This window comes from Cygnus atratus, chromosome 18 (assembly GCF_013377495.2).
Source record: "Cygnus atratus isolate AKBS03 ecotype Queensland, Australia chromosome 18, CAtr_DNAZoo_HiC_assembly, whole genome shotgun sequence".
NCBI lineage: Eukaryota > Metazoa > Chordata > Aves > Anseriformes > Anatidae > Cygnus > Cygnus atratus.
In genome coordinates, this window is record NC_066379.1 from 7,794,953 (window position 1) to 7,821,939 (window position 26,987).

The window sequence follows — 26,987 nt, forward strand, 5'->3', positions numbered from 1 at the left end:
TTGGCCGGACACAGCTCGTTCTGGTCGCCCTGCCAAAGCCAGATGTCTCCATTCACTCCTTAACAAAGAAACAGCCTGTCTTGCCAAACAACTAAAATAAGATTCATCAGCAACATGAAATTCAACTTATTACACGCCTGAGTAACCATTAGTGGAGGAGAAGGTGATGCATGATTACTGCCTGCAGTGTGTGGTTAGTGAGGGAGAAGCGCCGGTACCTCAGTAGTGGGCAGTAACAGCAAACATCTGCTTCATTTGTAGTTTCAGAGACATGCAGGATCTGTCCTCTGACATCCGTATTCAGAACCAGGTCGTTCTTCTCATCAGACTCCTTTGCGCCATCTGGATTTGCTGAGAAATGATTTTGCAAGAAAAAAAGCTGGGGGGAGGATCATTACTCAGCTGTCGGTGGCAGGTAACACCCGTACATACGCGTGCTGAAAAGGTCACAGGAGTTGCAGTGTTAAGGGGCTGCTACAAAGTGTATGTACTGCCAGGCTTCCTGGGCCCCAGCTGAGGCTTCATGGTTCTTGCTAGGCCTACCAAAACTGAAAACTAGTATATACACGTGGAAATAGAGGTTACCTTGAGAATTTAAGTAATAGTAATATACCGAGGTTAAAATGGACCTTGAGTGCATTTTCTTCTCCTTCTATTCCTTCCTTTTTTCAACGCATTCTTCTCCCCTAGTCACCAAGTAACTTCCCTTGAGTATTTCACAGATATCCCCTGCTTCAGGGGTGAACTGCAAACACCGTGATCTCTCTTGTGAAGGAAGAAAGGCCTTAGTGGAGAAGCAGAGGCATTCCTTAATTTGGGGAGGGAGGCACTTGAAGTAATCCCTTGAGCGTATGTTTCATGACCACAGAGTGCCAGAATTTCAGATGTTTCCCTTAAGTTTCAATTTCTCAGCCTGATATACCCAACTCTGAGGCACTGGATATCACATACCCAACTTCTTCCATTGCCTTAGGTAAAAGTGTTTTATAAGCAGCATAAAGAACAGGCGTTTTTAGGACCATGCCGTGAGTAGAGATCCTCAGCCCTTTCTGCAGTGAAAATAGACTACTCTCTCTGTTTGCATCCTTTCCAAAGGTATTTACTAAGAGATGCTACAGCAGGACTAAACAGGTATCTGCTTCCTTCTGTACTATTGTAGAGAAGAGGTTGCAAACAAGGGCTAATGCGGTGGTTTACCTGACTGCAGTGTGTGGGATTGCCTCTCTTGGTTCATCCCTTGGATGCTATAGTCGAAGCAACAACCACTGTGGTTGCCAGTCTTGGTGGTACATCAAATATTTGGCAATTACTTTTGTCAAGAGATCATGAGTCCATCCTGCACTGTAAGCAATTAAAGAAAAAAAAAAAAGAGGAGGAAGAAAAGCTCATTTGCCCTTCCCTCCCTCAAGTTTTCGCTTTGGTTTGCTTTGTTTTTCTGAATTTATTCCTATTTTCACCATTAACAACACCAAGAATTCAGGATGTGAATTTTAATGGAGTCCATGTTTTACTCTGCAGTTGTCAAGGGGGGATGGGACAGGATGTCTTTCTGTGTACATCTCTTAGTGCACCACACCGAGTGGGAGCCGTTCACACGGCACAGGCTCTCCCCCGCTCCCCCACGGGCATTAGCTCATTGACAGCAGCCTTGCAATTACAGGATGCTAAAAATCATACCCCTGGGCTGCCAAACTGCCAGAAAATGTCAAACCGCTCTGTGTGTAAAAGCCAATAGTAAGACACTTAGCCAAAAACACAGAAATTGGCATAGTGTTCTGTTGCTTCAGATCTTTACTGCTATTTCACATGAAGGGTGAGCAAGGTTGGGAGACACGGTAACAAGCTGCCAGTTTTTTTTCTGTACCTCCCAAGGGAAAGCTGCATTTCTAGAATAAGATCCACCCTCTGTACCCGGTGGTGCAGGATGCACAGTAGGCACTGCACTTTTCACAGAAGCAAACTGGGATCTGTCCTGCTTCTGTTCATAAAGGACAGCCCCAGCCAGTCCCGTGTAGCCCCTGGGAATCTGTTGCATCGTGCTTAATTGGAAGACAAGATGGCATGATAGGTTTTTTAATTTTGTTCAGTGTCTGAGAACAGTAGGGAGAAGAGCAGCAAGGGTAATCCATAAATTGGAAATAAAATATTAATAACTCTGGAGGAAAGTTCTTAGGGACTCTCCACACATATATTGTGGCATTCATCTCCAGCAGGGAGCTGAGCAGAGCACCTGCAGGGAGGACACTGCTCCCTCTCCAGCTCTGCCAGCGACTCCTTCCAGCGCCCTGGGCTGCTCGCTGTGACAAGGCTCGTTCCCATCCTGAGCAGGAGCTGACCACAGCCGTAAATCGAAATGCAACCATTCGTAGTGATGCTGGAATGCTTCTCGTGGTTGTAAAGTGATCCAGGACCCTTCGATGTGAAAGGTGCTCTGGCAGCTGTGATATATTGTTACGCATTTTGGCTCGCAAGCAGTAATCTAGTCCCAAATAAATGGGAGAAACATGAGCAGAATTAGAAACTGTATTAGAGAGGGAACAAAATTTGGGATAAAGCCGTGAGAAGTCTCAAGTAGGAACTACTCTGGAGGAGAGGGGATGTGTCATACTGCCAGTCTCAAGGGATGTTACTTAGAAATGTGTGACAAACTCAGGGCTAGCCACATTTGTGTGCTGAGTAGTTAAATAACTTAAGGATTTTCTAGATGAGCATGTTCTTTGGGATTATGGTTAACTGGCATGCTTGGTATTTAGATCTATGACATCTTTCACAGAACCTTTGTACGGTGTTCATGCAAATATGTGTCCAGTATGACTTTATGCAGCAGAGTCATATTCAGCAATACAGGACAGGGATTTGCAAATTATTTTTTTTCTTTTTTTTCTTTGTTCTCTGTCTGAGTGTCTGCAGTTTAGTAAGAAATGATAGAATTAGTCACCCACATGAAATTACATCTATTTTTACTTAGCAGTCACTGAAATGCCAAAGTATTCTTAGCTGTCTTTGAAAATTCACGTAGGATATTAGGTAAACACTACAAATTAGATGTAAATGGAATCAGAGAAACAGCTGTTGCCTCTTTTGCAAGCTGATTAATTTTTTTTTTCTGAGCCATAATAATTATATTTCAGTATGTTCCCCCCATCAGGCTCTTTAAACACTGGCTGCAGTGGCTGCACCTCCTGCGTGGAGAGGCTGGGGGGCAGTTCCCTGGCAGTGAATTTCTGTTCATCCCCAAACCGTTCGGCATGCCCGCACCTCAGCAACACGTAGCGCTCTCCCCGAACCTTCTGTGGTTGGATTCTGTCTGCTGCACGCAGGAGCCACGATGCATTGAAACGTGGCCACTTATTTAGTGACTGAATTTCCTGGAGCAAGTCCCTGCAGCCCTCCAGCCTATTTCCAAGCCCCGTGCCCTTTGCCAGGCATTTCTTAGCTTCCACTGTCCTCTAGTGGTGCTTCATTCAAAACCCTCCTGTCGGCTGCTGGCTGTGCTGCATCCAAGCCTGCCCATGCCACCTGTACTTGGGGTTTCTTCCCAAGCTGGATTCGGACCCAGGCTGGGGCGCTGGAAGTTTGTGGGCTCCTGGCAGCCGGGTGGCTGTCTCGGGTGAGAAGTGCTGTCTGAGGATTGCCTTTCTCCACCTCCTCATCAGCCCCTTCCATTGAGACTCCGGGCTTTGCAATCCAGCAAATGAAAAGCTTGAAGGCGTGCCTCCACCTCTTCTCCAAATCTTCGTTGTCTCACGAAGCGGTGTCCAAGCCACTGGTTTGAAGCGTGGTGTCCTAGCTGGGGATATACGTGTGTGCTAGTACAGATACCACCACAGTCAGTCTTCCTAGTTACAATTTATTTCAGTGAGAACAGGTGTATTTTTTTCTTTTTTTTTTTTTTTGACCCAGGCTGTAATTATTAGATTAGTGTGGATGTGAGCAGTAGCACGTAGATGAAATCTCCTGGCTTGGTTCTGTGCTGTATGAAGGGAGTGCCGGAGCTCCTGCCGGTGTGCAGCGTGACAGCGGGTGCTCGGCTCAGGCCTTTGCAGCTGGGGCTCGCCAGAGAGGGGCTGCACTTAGGGTGCACGGAGCAGCAAAATGCTTCAGGGCAGTAACAGGAAAAGAGGCTTGCAAATATAAAATATTAACTAGCCTTTGCTTTTAATAAACCTGATTACTCTAAGGAAATCAGTAATGTTTGTTGCAGTGTGACTAGTTTTCTCGTATTTCCTGAATTCGCTTTATGAGTATGTCTTATTCCTCACCTGTATTAGAAAACCAGGTGAATATTTTACAAAATCACCATTTCAGTAGTATTCAAATTGTTTTATCAGTATTCCTACAGATGATGCAATCATCAGAATGAATAATTCTCAGACAGCTGTTTATTCAACAAGCCTAAGCCCAAATTCCACAGAGACTTAGGTGTACATTTAACATTTCTCAGGGGAGCAATACTATGGGATTCAATGTCAATATTTGCATGAGTGAAAGTTAAAACATTTATGGCTTTCTCCTCTCCTTACATAATATTACAACCTTGAATTAATTAGATGACTGATACATTGATTTATTTTTTTTATTTCCTCCTTTAAGCTGACTGTGACATGCTAAACTGCCAGTTGGGTTGGTTGTGAAAGCTTAGCTATTGCCTGTGATCTTGGTGTTTTATGTTGGGATAAAACATACAAACACTTCTAACAGTGCTTTCATGCAAGGATTTCCTAGTATTGTTGGTTGGTTGTTTTGTTGTGGGGTTGGTTTTTTGTTTGGGTAAAAGGATGGCAATCCATTAATCTGCCTGTTGTTGAACAAAGGATAAGGTGTTCTCCAATCCTTTATCTGCCTTTCCTAGCACACAAGCTCTGCAGTGGATATACTCTTCCGATACAGATTTTGTATCCCATCCTAAGCTTTTATTATGTAATTTAGCCTACAATATTGTGAAGTTTTAATATAGGTTGTCTTTCTCTGCAGTTCCTTTTCTTGAGTAGTGGCAAAAAGTGGGATACAGCAGAGTGACTGGTGAAGACAGGTTTAAGGATACAGTGATCAAAATGGTTGTAGTAGAAAAAAAAAAAAAAGGAGGCTAATGGTAGCATCTGACTCCAAGAGTACCTGAGGCTGTGGTTTCTTAATTGCTTTACAGTGATTTGAACACAAGTTGCAGCCTGCCTCATGCAGGTGCCTGGATGCTTGTGTGGGTGACTCAGGCTGGGATCTGTCCCAGTTAAAAAACAATTAAAAAAAAAAAAGTAGAAATATTGGGGTTAACTTACAGAAGATGTGAAATGAGACCCCAATTCAGGTGTCCTGAATCAGTATCTGAAGCAACCTGAAGGCTGCCATCTGTGTAGGACCCAGACTCCCAACCTCACATGCTCTGAGTTGTATCTAAACCAAACAACTGAAATAGATGGGGTGAGGCCCCTATTCGTAGCCATTAATTTACCTGGGATACCTCTATAGTTAATGAAGACAAGATCCTGTACCTCAGAGGCTAGGCAGAGCAGGAGCTTAATTTAGCTGCTCAGGCTCCTCACCTGGGAGGGCCTATCTTTCTTTACTTGCTGTAGAAAGGAGTCTAGGGAGTTCAAACTCACCGGGCTGATAGTAGTCCATATGAATCCCTTCTATCTCTGTATTCCCTCAATTGGTGTTTTTTTTGTTGTTGTTTTGTTTTGTTTTGCTGTGGCTTGCTGCAGTGTAGTCACTGTTTATAATAGAAATAATGCCCTCGGGAACTGCAACAAGTGCATGCAAACTTAATACCAGGCGTGTAATGGAGGAACTCACCTACAGCATATGAACAGGTACAAGAAAGACCCATGCCACTATGACCGTACTGTTTTCTCTCCTGCAGTGTTGTTTGGATATGAATATAAAGGATATTTACTGTGCTCTTCAGCAAATATTGTTGACGTCAATATTTACAAGTGCATCAGCTATGGATTAGCAGTATTCGTTCTCTCTGGAATAATGTTTTCTGTTCTCACTGGAGAGCCTTCTAAAAGAGGACCTTTAACCTTTGCAAGCAGCTTTTTCTACCGTTTCGCCTCCCATGAGCACAAGAGAGCATCTGAGTGTTAATTAAATTGGAGAGGGGGAGGGATTCAGGGACAGCCAAAACACCATGAGGCTGCTGGAACAAATTAATCTTTGGTGTAACTCAAAGCTCCTGGAAAAGACCCATAGGAGTTAGTGGGATCTTGCTGTTGAAGTCCTTAGCTGTCCAGGAGAAGCTTTGTCTCCTCTATAAAACTATAGGTCTTTAAATGTGCAGTAGGATTGCATGTTTGGGTATCTGAGCCGCCCCAAGATAGGGGTCCTCAGAGGTGTGACCCCCATGCACTTGGCAGGAACGGTGTCTGTCTGAAGTGTCCAGGGTATTCTTAATGTCAGCCACCAAAATTAAAGTGTTCTTGAACACAAGGAGAAATAATCTGAAATCTCCAGTATTAACTGAAGACCAGTTTTCTTTCTTAACTGTACTTTCAGTGCTGCATTTCAAGGGGAGTTAAATATAAAATATATCTTGTTATTTAGCCAACACTTTAGTATGCCAGTGTTAACACCAAAATGCTGCTCAGGAAAGTGCTTGTCTGTGTGTGTGCTTATGTGAACTTTTATCCAACCTGTACAGTTGTTGAGATAGTTTAGGAGAAATAACAGTAATTTCCCTCATGGTTTCATTCTGGTGGTTTATTTCTCCAGGTTATGCCATAAGCTTCTTCAGGGGAAACTAAAGAGCCAGACTTATAAAGGGAATGGATAATTTCATTGCAAAAAAAAAAAACAACAAAACTAGCATTATGCATGTTAAGTTAAGGGTAAACAAATCTCATGCTTCAGGGCACAAAATGATTTCCTATTGGGCTCAGGAAGGATGTTTTTCTCCATGTAAAGCATTGTACGGTTGGCTAGATGTATTACTAAGGGGTTTATTTGTTCTTTTGCTGCCCTCTGAAGCATCAGTTTAGGAAGCTTCGTTTTAGGTTATGCTAGAGGCAGGATGCCAGACATTGTTATAATTTTACTTAGCATCAAGAAGCATGCACTATAAACTTCCTGCTCCAGCAGACCTGTGATGCCTGCAGATGAATAATGAAGGAGTCCCTCAAAAGCAGACCAGACTCTGGCTCTGTGATCCAGCATTGGCATATCCAGACAGGGATGGAGCTGCTACTCCCTTATATTCAGGGAAAAACAAACAAAAAAAAAGGTTTCATCTATCCCATTTTCCTTACTCTTCTTCTTCTGCTGCTTGTAGGATGCAAGCAGTTGGAGTTACTGTAGATGCCTGGGACTCCCAAGATATGTTATTAGGGTGGTCATGTTCAACCATGCCATGATGTCTGCCTGCCAGGTCCACCTCAGTGCCCCAAAGGAGCTACTGTAGGTGAAGCAAACAGATTTTTGTCTGTTTTCAGCTGAGGGCCCCAAGCATCCTGCCTGCATCCTACCTGCTCTGTGCAGAAAGTGCCTGCAGCTGCTGCTGCCCAGGACCGCCTCCATGCTGCCTGGCTTCAGGCGCTGCCAACCCACGGTGCCTGCAGTCGTTCGTCGTTCAGCCTGGGACTGCAGCACAAAGACAGGCAGACATAAAAGCAACTTTGCAAGTCCCAACGAGAAACACCCGTGTTTGATACCTGAAGTCAGAGTTTCCTTTAAGGAAATGGAAAGAAAGAGGATTCACTCTAACAGCCTTGGTAGTTTCTGCTTCTAAGTGGGCAGACCACATAATTTGGTGGAAACAGAAGGAAGCAGAATCTGTGAATGCAGCAAAAGCCACAGGAATTTAAATGTACGTAGTTGGGAAATTCAGCAACAGGAAAAGGAAGGCTTTCAGTTAAAACGTTTGTATATACCATATGAGCTCTAATTTGATTCTGGTGTTTGTCACGCTTGTTCTGTAGAAGTCACCTCTTCTCTCTGTGCCTATATTCTGCATTTGTAAAACGAGGGTGACAACACCACCTTTGCCCAATTTAGGTTGCAAGCTGCTACAGCCTGGGGCAGTTGCTGTATGCAGAGCTTAACACAGTATTTAGTACAAACAGCCACACTGCTTTCCAGACAGGAACGATCTTGTTGAGAATAAGGCTGAAACGTTTTTCCCTATCTAAAAAAAAGTCTGGGTTTTCATTACTGTCTGTCATTTCCTCTTCTCTCTAGCTGGACTGTTATATTTTTGAAACCTCTGACAGCTCCAGAAGTAATCGCAAACATCAGCCTGGGCACAGCTATTTTTGTAGTGATTTTGTAGTGATCGGTATTAATTTGCTGGGGGGGAGGTCTGCATGCGGATCCATGAGCGTTTTGTTTGGGTGATGGATGATGAGTCTGACAGCTCCGTGTCTCAGGATCTGTCATAGCGAGGATCAATTGCGTTGAGCTGTAATTGCAGCCTTTAAGATAAAACCGCCTTTTGCAGCGGGGCTGGGGACATCTCCATTACTGCAATCTCGCCGGCACCGTTGTGTGGCTCAGCCAAGGCTATCTCTGCTCTGCACCGGTTCCTGCAGACAGGCGGCTCAGGCTGTGGCTGTGACAGCTGGAGTAGAGCACGCAGCTCCTGTAGGTACAGCTGAGCTACCTTGGGTGGCAGAGTTCTGGCAACTGAAACTTTGCTGCTAGTTTTCAGAGTGTGTGCAGGAGTTGGGGAGCTGGCAGGACACCAGTTCGTGTTGAAATCCTACTGACACGTCCTTCTGCAGACCATTTAGATGAAAGCAGGCTCACGTGCATCTGGGTTCACCCCTTACAGCCTGATGTAAAGTTTCTGTTCTCCATATCTCCTAGGTCTCCTAGGAGTCTTCCTAGTGCCATGTAGACATGTTTGACTTGGGCAGGGATGAGAGGGAAAGAGTCAGTCCTGGACCAGAGGAGAGGAGAGGAGGACATCCTTTGGCATGAGGGTGTTGTGGGATGGTGAGGAAGATGATTCCTCATGCAGACGATGTCTGGGGGGTTTAACATTGCCCTCTTCCAAATGTTTGCCTTATAGTTATCCTTGTGCTCCACTTGCTGCACAGCAGAATTGGGATGAGTTGGACCTGAGAAGGACTTGGTTTGAGAATGGGAAATTCAGTTGCATGTAGCAGGATTTGCATGTTACGAAGGGAGGTGGCCATGAAATAAGATCAACAGCCACTAGTGGCTGGAAGAGATGCCTTGTTTGAAGGTTAAATGGGTTACTACTTTTATTTGAAATACATTTATACTCTACTTGAGGCACTTTTTTAATCATAAAACTACATATATTTCTTTTCTAGGGAAGGTAGCTATAATTTCCTGAAATTTAAAACTTCTGAAGAGCAGCAGATTGCAATTTCAGGGGCACCTTGTCCTTAATAGATACAAATACTGCATCTCCATTGAGAGTTGCTCTTCAAATTAGCAATTCAACCCTTAGTCTTTCGATCAAACAGTACTAAATAAAAACAGCATTAAACTTTTGCTGTCACTCTTCCTTGAAATGGAAGATAAAAAGGAGAAACTCTGCTGCTGGTGCCTACTCCAGCAATTCCACATTACTTTGTCAAAACCTTTTAATGTTTTAACATGAGTTTCTGAATTGCAAATAGCTGGTCTTAGAAGTAATTAAAGAACTCCTACACCACTTCTACCACGGACCTCAACACCTTGTACAAATGTTACTTTAAAACAGGCCACTTAGATAAAGAGGAAATTGAGGAATGGAAGACAAGATCAACCTGGGAGGAGCTGTGTTACCACTTGCGGTGCAGCTGAGGCCACAGATCCCACTGAGACTTGTACCACCTATAGCACGGCATGATGTAAGCACCACCTAAAAAACAGGTCCCTCCTTGAAGACTTTGTGCTCCACACTGACAGCAGGACAGAGGGAACTGCAGTCATCAGTTTGTAGCTGGGAAAGCAAGGACCTTGGCAAAAATCATGCCAACAGTCTGTAACGGGAATTATGTTTTCCTCATGAGAGTACTGGTATCTTGATCCCAAGACATTGTTCCTTCTGCTTCTAGTACAGCGCTTCTGTACGGAGGATGGGACCTTTAGCCTTCAGAAAATCAGCTCCTTGTGTATGGAATTAAAGATACCCATCCGTAGATGTCTACCTGTCAGCTGGCTGCCTAGGAAAGCTTTATAATCAATTGTGAGAACTGGGGACTTTTACATTTATCTCGTCTTACCTTTTGCAACTAGATTGTAGTCCATAGTAAAAGCTGCAAAGCAAGGTTCCTGTCACGACCTCTAAGTCAGCTTACAGCAGTTGGGTTTTCCAGGTGCCGTTCATTTCTGTGCAATGCCCTCTCATTTGACACCATGCATTTTACCCTTACCAACAGCAGGAGATCCTCACAGTTCTTGGCATGGAGCAGGAGGCCTCCCGTCCTTCCCTTAGTAGTTCCTGTTCTGGAATATGGGGTAATGTCTTCTCCACAGTGGTTGAATGAGGCCATAAATGCAGCAGATGTGCCCACCAGGAGGTAACCTCAATGTGTAGAAGTATCAAAAATAAAAATGTGGAGGAGCAGTTATGGTTAGAGCTCTGCAGTGCTCCAGCTGCTGCAATAGCTCCTGCAGCTTGGCCACAGCAGAGCACCTTAAAGCAGTTCTCACTTGGAGATACTTAATGCCACAAATCAGGGAGGAAAGTGGCAAGGTGAAAAGGCAGGAGTCACTGTGAACCTTCAGCATAGTTTGGGCAGAGGAGAAAATTGACTGAATACACTTTATTCTTCATCACGTAATGCTGTGCTGGATTTTTTGCATGGAGCTAGTTCGGTATAAAAGAAAAATAAGCTCTGAGATTCAAATGTCTCCCAGTGTAAGAGTTTACCTGAAGGGGGAGGGAAAACATTAGGTCAGAAACAACTCCTGTCTTTTTCCACTGCCAAATTTTGATGATAAAGGATTCTTGCAGGAGATGTCAAACCAAATTTGTATTCGACTTCATTTACAAACATATGGAGAATGTTCTGAGGAAGATAGGAGTTGACTGGAAAATGCTCTTCCAGGCGGATTAGGAGGCACTGAGCAGTTGTGCCAGGTGGCACATTTGGAGGACATTTGCTACCTGCTAACACAGGTTGCTTGAGGAGCCCACCCCAGGCGGGGGACGGTTGCTGCAGGAGCTGGCAGGCTGTAATCCAGCACCAGGCTCTGCGACAGCCTGGAAAGCTTTGTTTCAGGGTTGCTTTTTCCACAGGTTTTCACCCAGTTAAAATAACCATGAACAGACCAAGTGTTACAAATTTGAAATACTTTTGACAGGATCAGCGTTTTAAGAAACAGTACAGGCAGCTTTTTATTAGTAAAGGAAAGACGGCTGCAAGTAGAGTGACTGATGCAAGGGAAAGACCCTCTCCCCAGATTTCCAGTCAAGGACAGTGCGAGTTCCCCAGACCCATATGTGCAGTCAAATCAGCAAGTACTCAATTTTTATGTATTTTTTAAGATGACTTAAGGCGTGAGAGGTGTCCAGGCACAGGACCAGGCCCTGGCTCTCTGTAGGCCTCACTGCATTTCTGCGGCCTGAGTCCGCAGGCCTGAACTCAGGCCTGTCTTTAAGCTCCCTGGGGCAGGACTGCCCTCAGCAGGGCCTTAACTTCTGACTTTCTGTTCTAATGAGTGTGTTCATCGACTTCTCCTTGACATGATTTTTAAAAGTTAAGACCCTTCAGGGAAGCAGCTGTTGAATTCTTCCCAACTGAAGGAGCTCTTTCTTCTGTTTGTAAGTACCCACAGTAATAGCTGTTTCTCCTTAGCACCAAAAGAGCTTAGTGTGGTCTAGCTCCTTCTGGGGCTTGCACATCATCAAAAATATTTCTTCTGTGCTCTAATTTTTCTTTTCTGAGTATCGGTACCAAGTAGACTCAGCATAACTGGGGCCCATGTAATAGGCTCTGTGGGCAGACATGTAACATCTTTTGTTTTGTTACTGGCAAGAGAATCACGTTGAGATTTGATTTCTGAAATCGAAAAGTTGTTGGCTTGTCTGAAGATTTATGAAACAAAATACACAAAATAGAAATTAGACGGCTCCTTTGCTCGTTTCTTCCTGACTGCTCATCCAGTTTGTTCTCACTGTTGCAGTCTCCCTTGGAAGCCCTCTGTCGTCTCCATTAGAATCTGCAGAAAGTCCTAGTGCTGCTCCCGAGGGCTCTGAGGCTGTTTGTGGGGAACCAGGGTAGTTACCCCCACCTCCTCCTTATGCCAGTAGCTGCCAAAGAAACATCCCACAAGGAGTTTTTACAAAATCAGGAGAAATTCTTTTTCTGTCAGTGGTAATGAATTCAAGAAAAACAGCCCCAAAAAGAATCTTTTATCCAAACTCCCTCTTTCTCTGCAGGTTGGGGGAAACCAGAGCTTGGATGTTCTGGCTGGAGGCATGGAAATTTATTACATCTGCCACGTACTGTGAGGGCAATTTTCTGGGAGTCTGCTGCGTGCTGAAAACAGCTCCATCTTGGTTTTGCTCCAAATGTATTGAGAGAAACACACTGTGCTTTGTCATTGTGCTTACTTCTACATCTCAGCATCTAAAAATAATTTAAGCTGAAAGGATATGAATTTTGTTTGTGCATGGAAAAAGCATAATGGTTTCAAATACTGTGATTTTGGAGGAAAAAAATGACAACTTACAAAGTCAAAACATAACCCAGTCTGCCTGTGTTGTCTATGGATTGAAAAAATGCTTAAAGCAAGGAAATTTAGAGCCATTTTTCCCATCACTTTCACCTAAACAAGTGAAGTCAAAGGGAAGCATAAATCAGTACAGAATTGTACCAAAGAAAGTAGTTGAATAAAACAGAAGAGACTGGCAATTGTCTCAGAAAGAAAATGACTTTAGATTTAAATTCAGTATTAGAAGTTGGTGGAGTCAAGGTGGAGAGCCTGTAGTTTTGTTTTAAGCCTCCTTGTTTTTTCCTTTTTCTTCTCTACTGTAGCAACTCCTTAGGAACCAATACGTACTGTAGATGAAGCTTGCTGAACTGGAGAGCTGAGTATTTCCCTGGTGTCTCTGAAAAACTGTGGAACAAATTGGACTGGGTATGACAAGCTGCACAGTGTTATTTTAGTTGCTGTAGATAACTGAATTCCTCCTTCTAGGCATGAAGTGTCACTATTTCACGTATTAAGAGTCAGATTCTGCTGCCAGCCACAGAAGTGCAAGTGTGGAGGGGCTCCAGCATAGACTCAGCAGTGACCGGAGAAACTCCTTGTTTGTCGCTGTGCCGTCCAGAGCAGGGGCTGCCTTCCAGCGTTCCCACGTGAGCAGCTGTGTGGCAGTTTGCAGCCAATTATAAACTTCATTTACCCTTCAGGGCTGTGTGAATTCTTGTCTGCTTAATTTGGAATAATTTGTGTAGGTCCAGCAAGGCAGTAGAGTCAAAGGGGCAGATTTTCTGTTGTCCTGGACCAGACCAGGCTGTCAGTGAAGTCCTGTTCTTGTGACTTGGTTTTGTGTCTGCAGCACTTTGTCTACATGTGATGAGTTGTGCAGCTTCTCCAATACCTCCTGTGTACTGGAAAAAGGAGGTTATTGTGCTTGGGAATGAGGGAGCCCAGTGACTTTGAGCCAGGTCTGACATTAAAGGCATCTGGGCTCTTTTCTTGTTGCAGCCATTGATTTCTGGTGTGACCTTGAGCAAGTAATTCTGCACAAGCCAGCTCCAAAAACAGCAGCAAGATAGCCACACGAGGGTAACAGTGCTAATTAGCCCTGGTTTTGGACCTGAATAGTGCCTTGATGTAGTATTGTGCAGTGAGCAAAACTGCTTGTGGCAGCTATTAGACACAAATACATATTCCCTAAAGCTGTTTTCACCGTGCTCCATTGCACAGTGCAGACATGTCCTTAATCTCCTTGTAGCTCAGTCCCAGGTTATTCTGCTTATCTTCTGGTTTGTTATGGGGGGAAATAAACAGGTAGTTAAGTGTCTCACAAACGAAGGTGAGGGGGAGTTAACAGCAATACACAGCGAGATGTACGAGAGAACAAGCTCCCTTCCTCACTGTTTAAACCGGGCTCTCCAAAGGGCCATGTAGGAAGTAAGACAAGATATATGTGAGCAGTACTTTGAAAATGAATTAAGGTAATTCACAAAATGCCCCATATTTATAATCATGCCATTGGTTTGTTGAAGCAGTGGCAGTGTTTAAAAGACAACACATGGTTACTTGTGCTTAATAGTTGCCTCCAGCAATTTACATCTGCTAATGCAAAAATGGATAAACTTGTCTCTCAGATACTGGTGACAAAACCTGGCGTCAACTTCTTCTTTAGTACGTAAACATATGCAAGATTTTATGAATCGAGAACAGTGTATGCCATTCCCAAACACAGACTGCAGTAAGATGGTAGCCAAGTTTTTTCTTTATTGCACCTTGAGGTACTATTTCATTAGTGGAGGAAAGAACAAATTTCCTTTTTATCTCTTCCTTTACTCTGAATTAAATCATGTACTTTCAAATTATGGACCTGAAATTACCAACAATTTGGACTTGTGCAGTTTCCCATAGAATGTGCTAATACTGATTTGTGTACTTCATACTGTTTCAGGTGGATTAATATATCAAATCTGCATACATTTAGTATCTCCTTAAAAGTGTTAATGTATTTGATCTTGGAGATTTATATATTTTACGTAAAGCGGTGAGATGGCAACATTTCTTTGGATCTTTCATATACATTTGTATCACATCCATTAAGGTCAAATAGAAGTGACCACCACAAGTCTCATCGTATAACAACTAAGTGCAAAAATAAATATTTGCTACCAGAGCTTACCACAAAACTTAGCTCCGTGTGCAGTGTTGAGATAGGGCTGTTTGCTCATTAATTTGTTTTAAGGTTGGGCTGTTTGAATTGTTTTTATCCACTGGACTGTGAGAGTTCCAGTTCATGGTTAATAAGAATACTTGTCCTCTAATTGTTGGGGAGAGGTGTTGACGTCATATGCTGTTAGGCTAAAAATAGCTTCTAACTTTGAGAAGGCCTCCAAAATATATGAAGCAAAGTCCTGACTAACTTCCTCTGTAAATACTAGAGTATATATGTAAACAAGAGCTTACCTCCTGGCTGTGTGCTAACTCAAGCACAAACACGTGCACGAGTGCAGGCCCTTCTTGGGTTCCCAGCTTGTTTTCTCCAGCTACCTCCAAACATGAGCGTCCCCGTACAAGACCACAGAGTGTGGCCCAGAGCTGCTGAAGTGGAGGCGAGCCCTGGGACAGCCCCAGGACCTGTGCGTTGCATCCTGTTGGTAAATGCGTGCTCGGTGAGGAAGGTGGAGGAGCTTGTGTGTTCCCTGAGCATCAGTTTTACGTGATGGGTAAATGCTAATGTCAGAAATCAAGGGAGCAGCAAAAACAGGAATGAGTTTTGCAAAGGTTTATACTTTGCTTGTCTTTATTAACTGCTGCTGGTGAAACTTCTAACAGCTGCTTTGGAAATTGGGCGGACAACAGGGAAAAGCAGCAAGGATCATAATCTTCTGAAGGACGCCATAAAGATGAAACTAAAACTCCCACTGAATTACCTTTCTCACACACGCACACATTATAATAGAATTAGTAACTCATGATTCACCAAAATGACGGTTTCTTGCCCAGTGTGATTTAATGGGGTGGTTGCTTTCTGGCAGGGGCTGCCAGCTAAAATACTGAATTGATGAGCTAGCTTGCTAACTAAAACTCTGTAAGCTCCCATTTTTTTAAACCAAGATCCTTGAATAATCTAGGCTGGTTCTCTCACATCTGGGAGGAGGCGTCGAGAGGTAAAACAAGTTGAATAGAGTAGACCTGCAGAAATATTTCTAACGTGAATATTCTCCTAATAACCAGTACAGCCATGACTGCAATATCTAGGCATCAGGGAACTGTATTATTTTTCATTTCCGTCTATAAGAATTTAATCAAAAAGCCACCGGAACTTTTTTCTTTCTTCTTAAGGACTTTCACCAGGTGCTGTTAGCCCAGCTTTACCTCCAGAAAGTCTGATACAGTGTTTGAGAAGACTGATGAGAGGGAATTTTCCTACTGAAATGAGAATAAATCCTCATTTTTTCATTCTGTAAGACCTGCTCATACAAATGGGATACTGCTACAATACAAAGAAAAATTTTTTATTTTACTGCATGTGCTATGGAGTCCAAATTACCTTTGGAAGTTGCAAGTCGAGGTCTGTCCTCCAGGTGATTTCTCAGACCGAGCTCCCCAGCTCACTGTGCCAGATGGAGGAAAAAAATGATTTCCTTTTGCAGTTGCAGGACCCTAATGGCTGTTAATGGAATAAGCAGCATTCAGCCGGAGTTGTAAAAGCCAAATATAGCTTCAATTTTAGCAAAGATTGAAGTTTGTAGCGCAAGTGTTTGTGCTCCCTGTTGTCAAGCAGTAAAACAGGGCAAAGGGTTGGACTGCCAGGACAGCCGGGGGCAGTGGGCTGGAGCCATCTCATTTACAGGAGCTCCCTGGGAACCTGTGTCCCTGGGGTTTGAGAAGGGGCAGGAGCACTCAAGGGTTTAAGTACAGGAATTGTGCAGTCAGTGTTCCCATAAGAGCAGGGAAATAAATTCAATGACTCGGAGCTTCATCTGTCTCGTGTTTCTGGAATTACCTGTTGCTTTCAGGATGAGGGTAAAGACAACATCTTGCTCTTGGTTCCTGCCCTGCTGCAGGCTAAGAGATGCTGGTTATGTGATTCCAGCCCAGGCTGTCAGAGGTACTGAGACAACACAATAAATAATCTGTTGAGATATTGAATATAATGAACTTTGAAACTGTAATTGCTGCACTATATAATGTGAACATATTATAACAGTATTTTTTACCAGTGGAGATAGGTCCTAGATTTAGCTGAGATTATCTGACGAGGAGCTCCTGTAATATCTGTTAGATCACTGCAGACTCAGGTACAGAGCTGTGCAGGGAAAATCTAGCAAGGTATCTTCTTGAAGAAGCAGAGACATTTCTTGCTACTTATCTGAGTTGTATCTATCCTGTTTGTGTTACCTCCACTGCTGGAACATTCCACCTATTGCTGAATACATAAGCACGCTATATACTGTGCTATTGCAGAAAGAGCACGTTTTTATATCCAGAAACTGAAAGTGAAGCTTTGGTCTTTTTAACAAAGTCTTAATTTTTGTTTTGCAGCAAATAGGTTTCTTAGGAATTGCTACAATTTTAAAGCAGGTTCTTTTATATTCTACATACGGACAACCAATATAAAATCTAATTGTGCTAACACTGTGTCTATTATCACACAATAAATCCTTTATGCTGTGCATTGCATTCAGATTTGTACATGGGACTTGACTGAACTCAAGGTAAATGTAATACTTAATATTTAATACATAAATGTAATACTTAGAAGTGTTGTATAGAAGAGGGTCTGTGAATTCATTGTGATCTATGCCCAACTGTTCCGTTTTATAGCTTACCATGCCATATGGGGTCTGCAGTTGGTCATGAGTAGAATGAGAGTGCAACATATGAGAAAGCTATGTCTGAACATTTCTTGTGGGTTAAGTGGAATGCCAAAATAACGCATGTCCCAGTGCTTGTGTTTAATTCAAATACTGGCTCTCTTCTTACTCTGGAGTAGCAGACTTTGCTTTGCAGTTTCTTCCAGCTGAATCTGATACAAAGAGCAAGACCCATTCTGTCAGCAGGATGAAGTATATAGAATCCCCCCTTAGCCTCCAAGAAATGGTAGGCTACGTTTATGTCCCTTTGGGAGTCCCACCAAGGGACTGAAGGGTCCAGGACCTGGCATGAAATTCCTTTGCCGCATTGCTGTTGCTAACCTGTAGCATAAAATTCATCAGAGGAGAATGTTTCTGTAATCATTGTAGCTGCAGGAGACTTTGGGGATGGTTATGATGATGTGCTGAACTACTGTGGAATCAAGAGACAAATTATACAGGCACTGACTCTTACCATCATTATTTTTAAGTAATTTAACTAGGAGCAGTCCACACCCTGTCCTTTATCTGCTTATACAGCAGCTGTATTGTGGAGGCCAAGGAACTGCTCAGGTCGTGCAGTGAAACAGCCTGATGTGTACTCAGTGGCGGTGGCTGCAGGGAGCAGACTGCCTGCCCAGCTGGGTTGCAGAGAGATGGATAAACTCCCTTCTCTCTGAGCAAATATCCAATTTGCTGTGTGTGTGCTGAGAAGCGTGCAAGTATAAAGCTGCTGTTGTCAGCTTTATGTTGTATCACATAAAGTTCTTTGTTCTTGAAATGTTACATTAAAAAGGCCAGGGCATACCTTTATGGTGCCCAATAGTCACACCCTAGTTAGTTTTTGTGGATACTTATTCTTCTGTTCAATCAAAGAAATGAAAACTACTTACCATAGCAACCTTGGCATCAGTGATAGCTTTCAGGTATGGAATGTTTCTTCAGGAAGAAACAGGCTTTAAAATAGTTACTTTTATGTGCCCGTGGGTCAGCCCGAGCCCTACACGCTGCCTTCTGCAGACCTTTCAAGTCTGTGAACATGACACTTGTCTGTTGGCCTCCACCTCGTACTTTCAGGTGACACAGCTGTGGGCATGCATTTCGGTCCGTCTCCCTTTTTAGCACCCCATGCACCCTGTATAAATGAGGTGACCTTGTGCTGGAAATAAATTCCAGAATGGCTTCAGGAAAAGTTTTATATATACAAGTAACCCAGATGATATCACACGTGGTTTCGTAGGTGGAAAGCTACAGGTTTAAGGAGTTTCAAAGTAAGGGACTCAGCTATTAATAACAGGGGAAGCACCAACAGGGATTTAGACTGGCATCCAGGACATCACTGTAGACTTTCTTCTCTCTCCAAAAGTATTGAATTACTTCCTAGCATAATATATTCAGGTATGGTAATAAAGAAATACATCATCCAGACTTTTGCCCTTATTCCTTCTTACTGAGTTTTAAGCATTCTGTTCGTGCTGCTTCAAGGACGATATTAACATGCAGCTTATTTCACTACAGAGCTGTCTGCAAGTGTTTTCAGATGTGCACAGTTATATAGAGCTTCAGCTCAAAACTGCAGTTTTTGGGTCTCATTATTTGTTTTATTTTTTTGTTCTGTGTTGCTGTTTTTTTTTTCCTGAAGTGAACTGAGAATGTTTCATGTTTGAATTTCTTCCATTCTTTTCTTTGAAGATATTAACTGGGAAAAAAAGGGGGCATGAATCCAAGACAGGTCCCTTATGACATAAGAATTCGTTCCTCCTCCTGTTAGTCTTCCAGACAGCTGCTGTCTAAAATGCTCAAAGAAGTCTCTTTAAAATAGGTAACAAGAGCAGCCCACTCTGCTGGTCGTTCTCCTCAGTGTGTGGTGGGATGCCACTGGGGACATGCTGGGGAAAGGGAAAAGCAAGGTAAAAGTGGTGTTCTGCCATCCCCAGTGATGTTGGCACCAACGTCCTCCACACACATGGCACCAGCAAAAGCAATACCGGGGAATCCCTGGTATTACAGAAAAGGGAAGGGGCTGCTGGGGGCTCCCTGAGAGAGATGAAGTTGTAGAGACTGGGGGCTCTGGCATCTGACTCCTCTTGGTTGTGCTCCTTCAACCTCTGTGCATCTCTGAGGATCTGCTTCATCCCTGCACCTCCCTCAGGGGGCTAGTGGGGCCTGCTTCCTCGTAAAGCCCTTTGGGATCTCTTTTTGAAGGAACTGGGTGTTATTCCATGAAGTTACCAAGGGTTATAGTTCTAGTTACTTGTCTGTGTCAGCTCCTGTCTTCTTCATCGAGCACTTGGAGGCAAATGTGCTGAGCCGTGCATGCCTGGCAGAGAACAGCAGGGACCTGCGCCCCTCGGCAGGGTGAGCACCCAGCTCTGTGCCCTGCGAGCACCCAGCGGCCGGAGCTCTTGTGCTGCTGGCATGGAAAGAGAAGGGTGGAGGTGGCCACGGCAGCTAACGGCACCTCTGGGGTCTTCTCTGCTGGGCTTGAAGGGGTGAGTCTGAGCAGGAGCAACCTGGGCTGAAGCACGGACCGGCCCCGGGTGCCAGGAAGGTTCCTGCTTTCCTTAGGAGTGACAAAGAAATAAGAAGGAAAGCACCGATGGCTTTTAATGCGGGAGGGAATTAGGTTTGCGGTGCCTTGACTCTTGCTGTGCCACCCTGGACAGAAATTGCCACGAAAAGTAACATCTCTTATTTCAGTATTCCTCCCTGCAGTGTGCAGCCTTCTTCCTTACTTCTAGGTATTGCAAACCATGATTAATATTTATAAATGTCTTTTTTGGTCTCTAAGGGAGAGACCAAATTCCAGTGCAACACTAACCCTCCACGGCCTTCCAGTTGTGCTTTCTGTAATTGGTGTTCCCCTGCTATTCCCCAGACCTCCCCGATGCCATGGCAACATTATTTAGTTTTAGGGACAACCGGCCCACTCCTAGAGATAACTCTGGTGTGCCACAGTGTGCTGTGGTTCGACTGCTGTGTTGATGCTGGTCTCAGTGCTCTCAGGGCTAATTTCATGTTTTATTCTAAATATGTAATAATTATAATTTCAAATTATCAAGCAGAAAGTACTGAAAAAGGAAAATAAGTATAATTAACTTCTCATCAGTGTCAGGGTTAAAAACCAGGCTTTCAAACAGTAAATAGCGTAAGTGGGTAGTAATTCGTGGTGCCTTAAGAGATGTCACAGAGGGACACAATTCTAAAGCAACATACAAACAAGAGGGTTGGGGACCCCATTAACTTAATGGAAAAGTCCCGTTAGTTTCAATGGGAGAAAGAAAATGCTTGTGTGTCAGAATATTACTAAATTAAAATTAAATGGGGTTAGAACATTACTGGTGTGTGGTGCTGACACTGGCTGGAGGTAAGCAGTATTGCATTAGCAGCAGATAATTTTCTCGGTAGCAGCCACCTTTCTCATAGCAAGTTTTCTTCTTTTGGCAGGAGAGATGCCACGATGAATATTTTAATGTTATTTTTTACTTTCTGGGGCTATAAAGTTGTTGAAGCCATTATTTTATGGGTTGCTTTTTCTTCCTCCAGAACAGAATCAGCCATCCCAATCAGGTTTAAATGTGCACATGTGGAAACACGGCAGGCAAACTCAGGCTAAGACAGAGTCAGCAAGGGGCATTTCAGCCCAAATGGTTTAAGCCTGGCAAAGTCATGAACAACAGAAAACAAAGTCTGGTAATGGAAAACGTCGAGCAGTCTCACTCATAGGTATTGCTACCTGACCTGCCTGAAGTGGGTGTTTCACGTAACCAGGTAACAAGATAGCCATTATTTTTCTTTTTATTCCCATTAATCAGTGCGCTGCTGCAGATTCGTAATGCACGTTGGCAGGAAGTTTTGTCTTCACCCTGTTCCAAATCTTCTGAAATGTCATTGACTCTGAAGGGGGGAAAAAGAGAAAGCTTTCCCCCCAGAATCTGTGGTACATTTAAAGGGCTATTTTCCGTTCTTCAGGCCTATCTCAGGACTCTTGTATTCAGACGCTGCCAGCTCTTCTGCCTCTCCAGCTCTCTGATTCTCCTGATCTTCTGCCCAGAACATGCTGTTATTTCAGACAGACTGGGAGCTCTCCTAATTAAAGTAGCTGTTTTATTGGAGCTCACATCCAATTGGATCCCAGATAATTTGGTCAGGGAAACCAGAGTTGCAGGAAAACACCCACTCTTCATTTTTGATGGCTCCTCCCTTCCTTTCCGTAATATTGTAATCTGACCCTGATTTGACCTGGTGTAATTCAGCAGGAACATATGCAGCACCTTGCTCTGCAGTTCCCCATATGGCACAGTGAGGGAAGGAAAGCCTATGCCAATTGCAGATCCAATTACAGCCAAGCAAGGTTGCTCCATTATTGCATTTGAAGCCATAATTAAATTTGCTAACCGTGAAGAGGTGCCAAACCTGCCATTTCTTCGGAATATGGGACATCTGTTTAGTGCTAATGCTAACATGGGATTTGAGAGGAAACATCAAAACTTCCATCAGATTCCGCTGTTTCATTTCTTCATTAAAAAAAAATCTCCTAGTTAGTAGCTCTTTGGTTTCAGTTTTACATTTCTTAAGGCATTTCTAAATTGACGGTTGCAAGAGCTCTGGTTTCTGTGCGAGCCAGATCCCTTCTGAAAATGTGTATAGATGCATAAAGCAGTGCTGTTCCGGAGCTAATATACCCCTTAGTGTTTTGTGTGAGCACTTGGAGCTGATGCAGCTAAATGCCTTCCATTCTGCCTGTACCCATCCTCCTGGGCCTTCCTAATTGTGGGTCCTCACCAGATTTTTTAAGAAATGCTTTTCTTCTAGATGACAGCATCTTTAACTGTGACCAGGGTTTGCGCTCAGAGCAGCCTCATGCTCCGCAGCATCCATGGCCTTGTGTTCCTCTGTCTGCTTGTGCTCTGCCTGCCTCTGCCCGGAGCTGCCCCTTGCCTTTCCCTGAAGGCGAAGCCATCCTCACAGGCTGCTGGTTACAGCTACGTGCATGCTGCATGAACACCAAAGCTCCTTGCTGTCTAGCACCACCTCACTCAAGGTCAGCAGGGTACAGGGCTTCTGATGGGAGACTGTAGAAACCCTTGCACTTTGTAGACCTGTTACACCTTTCATTGCAGGCATGCACTCCACCAAACTGCTGTGCAAAATAATAGAACCGCGTTTTTCGTGCATCTGGCAGCATGAGGAGAATTTTTTCTTCTGTACATTAATATAGCTGAAGTGGTGATTTTGCTGCCGTGTGACCTGTTGATTTCAGTGCAATGTGAGGCAGATTTTGTGCCCAGTGGCCCTTTGCAGCCTCGAGTCTAACCATGTAAATGGATGGCTGGAAACACCTCTGTGTAGCTCAGCAAAGTAGAGGAGCCATGGCCCTGGCCTGCTCTGAGCAGGATAAGAAGGAGGATGAGCAGCAGCAGGTGCAGGGCAAAGTCACCATGTGAAAGCTTTAAATGTATTTCAGTGAGTGGGAGAAACCTGAGCAGCAGGTACTGCTGTTACCACCCAGGCACAGCAATAGCTTACCCACTGCAAGAGCAACTCTTCGAGGGAAATGAAAAACAGAGCAGTGCCAGGGTTCAGGCAGTGACAGGTACGTGCACAGGTGCAGGGAGCATTGCACCCCTGGCAGGGCCAGGACTTCGTGCTGGCCCCCTCGCTCTGGCATCATGGTGGCTGCTGCTGTGTGTTGTTGGGTCGGGGGGAGCAAAGCAGCAGGTGCAAGATGCCCCTCAGCATTTCAGCATCCATGTCTTCTGTGTGCAGGATAAAGCTCTGTGCTTTGACACTCGCTTCTGACATAATTTTAAACAGTTAGATTTGAACATCTATTTTTACGTTTTTCTTCTTCACATGCTTTCTACTTCCCTGTTCAGAGCATGGGTTGCTCACTCTTAAAATGATAATACAATTTAATAAATGCAATGTCAAAATACATGAGGGAGTTAGATACACTCTCTTCATCTATTTTTCCACCAATGAGTTAATAGTTTTTATGAACTAATGTCCTTATAGTTAATATGCAGCCTGGTAATAGAAAATGAAAATATAGCAGTTCCATGTAGGAGCAGGAAAAAAACAGCACGGTTTAGGTAAAATGCCTCTAGAGATTCAGTTGTAGACAGGATGATGGATTCAGCCATATATAACGGCTGTGAGAACAGGCACTGAAAATATTGGAAATTAAAACATGGATTTCCATTATTGCCTTCAAATGGCAGTTGAGAAATGTGTGAGGTTTAGGGTTGAGAGTGCATACGTTAAAAGCTGGCCTATGAGAATGCTATTTGCTGCCGACAGATATCAAAATGCAATGTAATTACGCTTCTAATCAGACATGCGTGTTTCATAATCATATGACACTTTCAAATGCATTTTTCCTCAGGGTTTTATAGAAAGCAATACAACTTAAGACCCAGAAGACTGCAGTACAGGTATATTTGTAAGGACTTTTAAGCATGCATTTGGCTGGCAGCCTCAAATGTTGAAAACCAGTGCAGTTTGCAGCATCTGCCTGAAAAGCAAGATTTCGTGATTCTCTTCTCTTCTTTTCCCTGAGCAACTGGGTCTGCAAAGATGCCAGGTAATGCCTTGGCTCTTTTTCCTGGCCAGGCAGAAATTCTAGTTACCCATCAGAGTCTGAGTGGTTAAACAGCATCCTCCAAAATCACAGTCCCTGATGAATTTTGGCTCTGAATCATTCACAAACATGTCTACTCTTTATTTTAATTGTACTAGCCTTTATGTACACTTCTCTGAAAGCTGACTATAAATGGTACATATTATTAGATATGGTATAATTCTTCCCTTTACATTTTATTAGACATCTGCATACGAAGAGTCTTCGGAGCTGGATACATAATTCAGTTAAATTATCAGTGGGACAGTAGACCAAGGTCAGTGCTTCCCTCTGTTCATTTCACAAATTCTGATTTTTTTTTTAATTCACTTGCCAAAGTGTTAGAAGAACACCATTAAGGAAAAAGACTTGTACAAGTACAGCTGGGTATGGGGTTTAGTACAAGGACTTCTCCTATACTGCTGAAGTGCAAACTTGAACAGTATTTCCAACCAAAGAACATAAAGGTATGATACTGCTCCTCCTCCTTCGTGTTTTGCAATGTATTTTCCTTCCTTTTTTTTTTCTCTGTCCTCTTATTAGTTATTCTAGAAAAAGAGGTAAATTTGCAAATTCACTGACTTGTTGGTACTTTCTGAGACATTTTATGTACCAGATTCTTTCCTGATCCCAAATGGTTTTATAGCATCTCATTTCTTAGGATTCCTCGGGGCATTTTCCAATTCAGTTATGCCCCTGCAACAGCCTTTGTAGTGACCCAGGAGTTGATGAGCTTTGTGGGTCCCTTCCAACTTGGAATATTGTGTGGTTCTGTGATTCTGGGAATACAAACCTGCTTTTCTTTGGCTTTTTGTGTAGCCTCAAAGCAGTTCGATTTTGTATTGTCTAGCTCTTGCCTTTAGATATTCCATACCCAATCTGAGAGACATTATGGTTCTTCCATGTGGGTTAATAAGACACTAATCAACCACAGTGAAATGTCTATGGCCAATTCATTTGCAGAATATCAAAGGAATAAAAATAATGGTTCAATAGTGCTATTTATATTATAATCCCTCGCAACTCGGTAACTTATAGTTATTTCTCCCAGCCTGCTGTGAGAATAGGAACTAATGTCGCCATCTGTTACTTTTAGGGAGCTCCTTTCGCTCCCATGTGCTTCAGAGGACATGCACGCAGCCCCGAGTGTCACTCCTGGAGACATGAAGCCACATTTTCAAGTTCACAGTGCATTATACAACAGCAGGGAGGGCAATGAGGGCACTGGAGCTTGGATGAAAAAGGCTGCCAGGGATGTTTATTTTTTAAATGACCCTGCAGACAAGACAGCGCACATGGACACTAATGTCTTGTCCATACGTTCAAGCTTTGAGCTCATCAGGCGTTTGTGATCTGAATATTTGTTGTGTGAAACCACACAAAGTGGCATGACACTAGCGCACTGTCAACGCTTTTCAGCTCTGTTTTATGGCGTAGGTTTACAGCATAGATTAGCTTTGAAGCCTTTCTTTAGCTCTGACAGCTTTTAGTTTATTATGGGATGGTCAGGGGGTTGTAACGCCAAGGGTACACAGCTGAAGTCAAGCTCCTGTGGATATTTCTGTTTTCAGTGTGTTTTATGCTATTTCCTACATTTGCAGGGAAGTGGCTCAGTGACCTAAAGGATCCTTTCCTGTCACCAAGATGAATGTTTCTGAATTGAATCTATAACATTCCAATTTCATGTAATGAATCACTGCTACTGGCTTGGCATAAAACAAAGTGAAAATCTGCAAGATGACAAAAATATAAAATGATAAACCAAATATCAGTTTTTCATATCCAATTTCTTTTATTTCCAGGACGTTTTAGGGTTTTTGTCATGTTTTTGTTTCAACATATGTTCATACTTGTTTAGAAATAGTTTACAAAACAGAAGTTCCAAGATTTGACAAGCTCTATGGGGGTAAATAAAAGAGGTTTGAAACATGCATAACTTGGAATGGCAAGATACAACCCAAGCACGATTTCGTGTGTGGTTCTAGCTAGAGAGATGAGCTATTTCATGTCTGATATTTTACCCCTCAGATCATTCATTCTAGCGTATCTATTCCTCTGATGTCAACTAAGTGAAGGCAGCAAATGATTATGCAACCTCTTAGCAGGTCTAAGCACCCTGTCACTAAGAATAAATCTGTTTTCCATTGGTGTTAACTTATGAAATATCCTGTATCACCTTTTCAAAGGATCTTTTGGAAAACCCGTTCCTCTTGTAATCTGGCAGTAAGCTCAGGGCTGCTGTCATTCTTCAGCATTGCAAGTGATGGAGGTGCCATATGCGAGTACTCGGGTCAGCCTTCATGTTTTAGCCATTGCTTCTTCTCTGAAGCTGCACAAGGTCAGTCCAGGCAGTAACACGTCTCTTCGCAGGGAATTTATTACATGGAAGGGAATGTTGCAAATATGCCAGCTTCTTGTTGGACTTGCTTGCTGATGGCATTAATTTTTGAAAGTCATTTGTAGTGGATTCGCAGAGTGCTAAGGCATTAACCTGCAGAACTGATGGATGTCCTGCTCCATCGAGGAGCTTGGGGAGCCCTTCTTGGAGGAGCAGGGCAGTCAGTGGGGCTGGGTTTTCGGGTGGCCGTTAGGGGCAGAGGCCCATGGAGCATTGATGGCATTTTCATTCCCAAATCAGTCTTAGTCTTCTAAAAATTCGTCTGTGGGTCCAGTCATATAGCAACTTAGAGCTGTGAGCAAGTGAACTTTTAAGTGCTAAAATTTCCAGAAAATAGCTGCCTTCTCATCTTCTTCTTGTTCTTTTTTTTTTTTTTTCCCAAAGAGACTGGCCTTAAAGAAGTATCCAAGTCAGCAGATTAAAAGGGATTGCTCACAACAGAGTCTAGTGAGAGGAACTTCCCTGAAATAAGCTGTTAGGGGAGAAAGCCAAGTTAACGTTTTATCAGTGCTAT

The 26,987-nt window shown here is 43.4% G+C and overlaps 1 protein-coding gene across 6 annotated transcripts in view; it reads left to right on the forward strand.

Moving 5' to 3' along the window:
* TOM1L1 (target of myb1 like 1 membrane trafficking protein) overlaps positions 1-26,987 on the forward strand; it is a 521,826-nt gene that overhangs the window by 450,668 nt on the left and 44,171 nt on the right. The gene's annotated exons all lie outside the window — the stretch shown is intronic.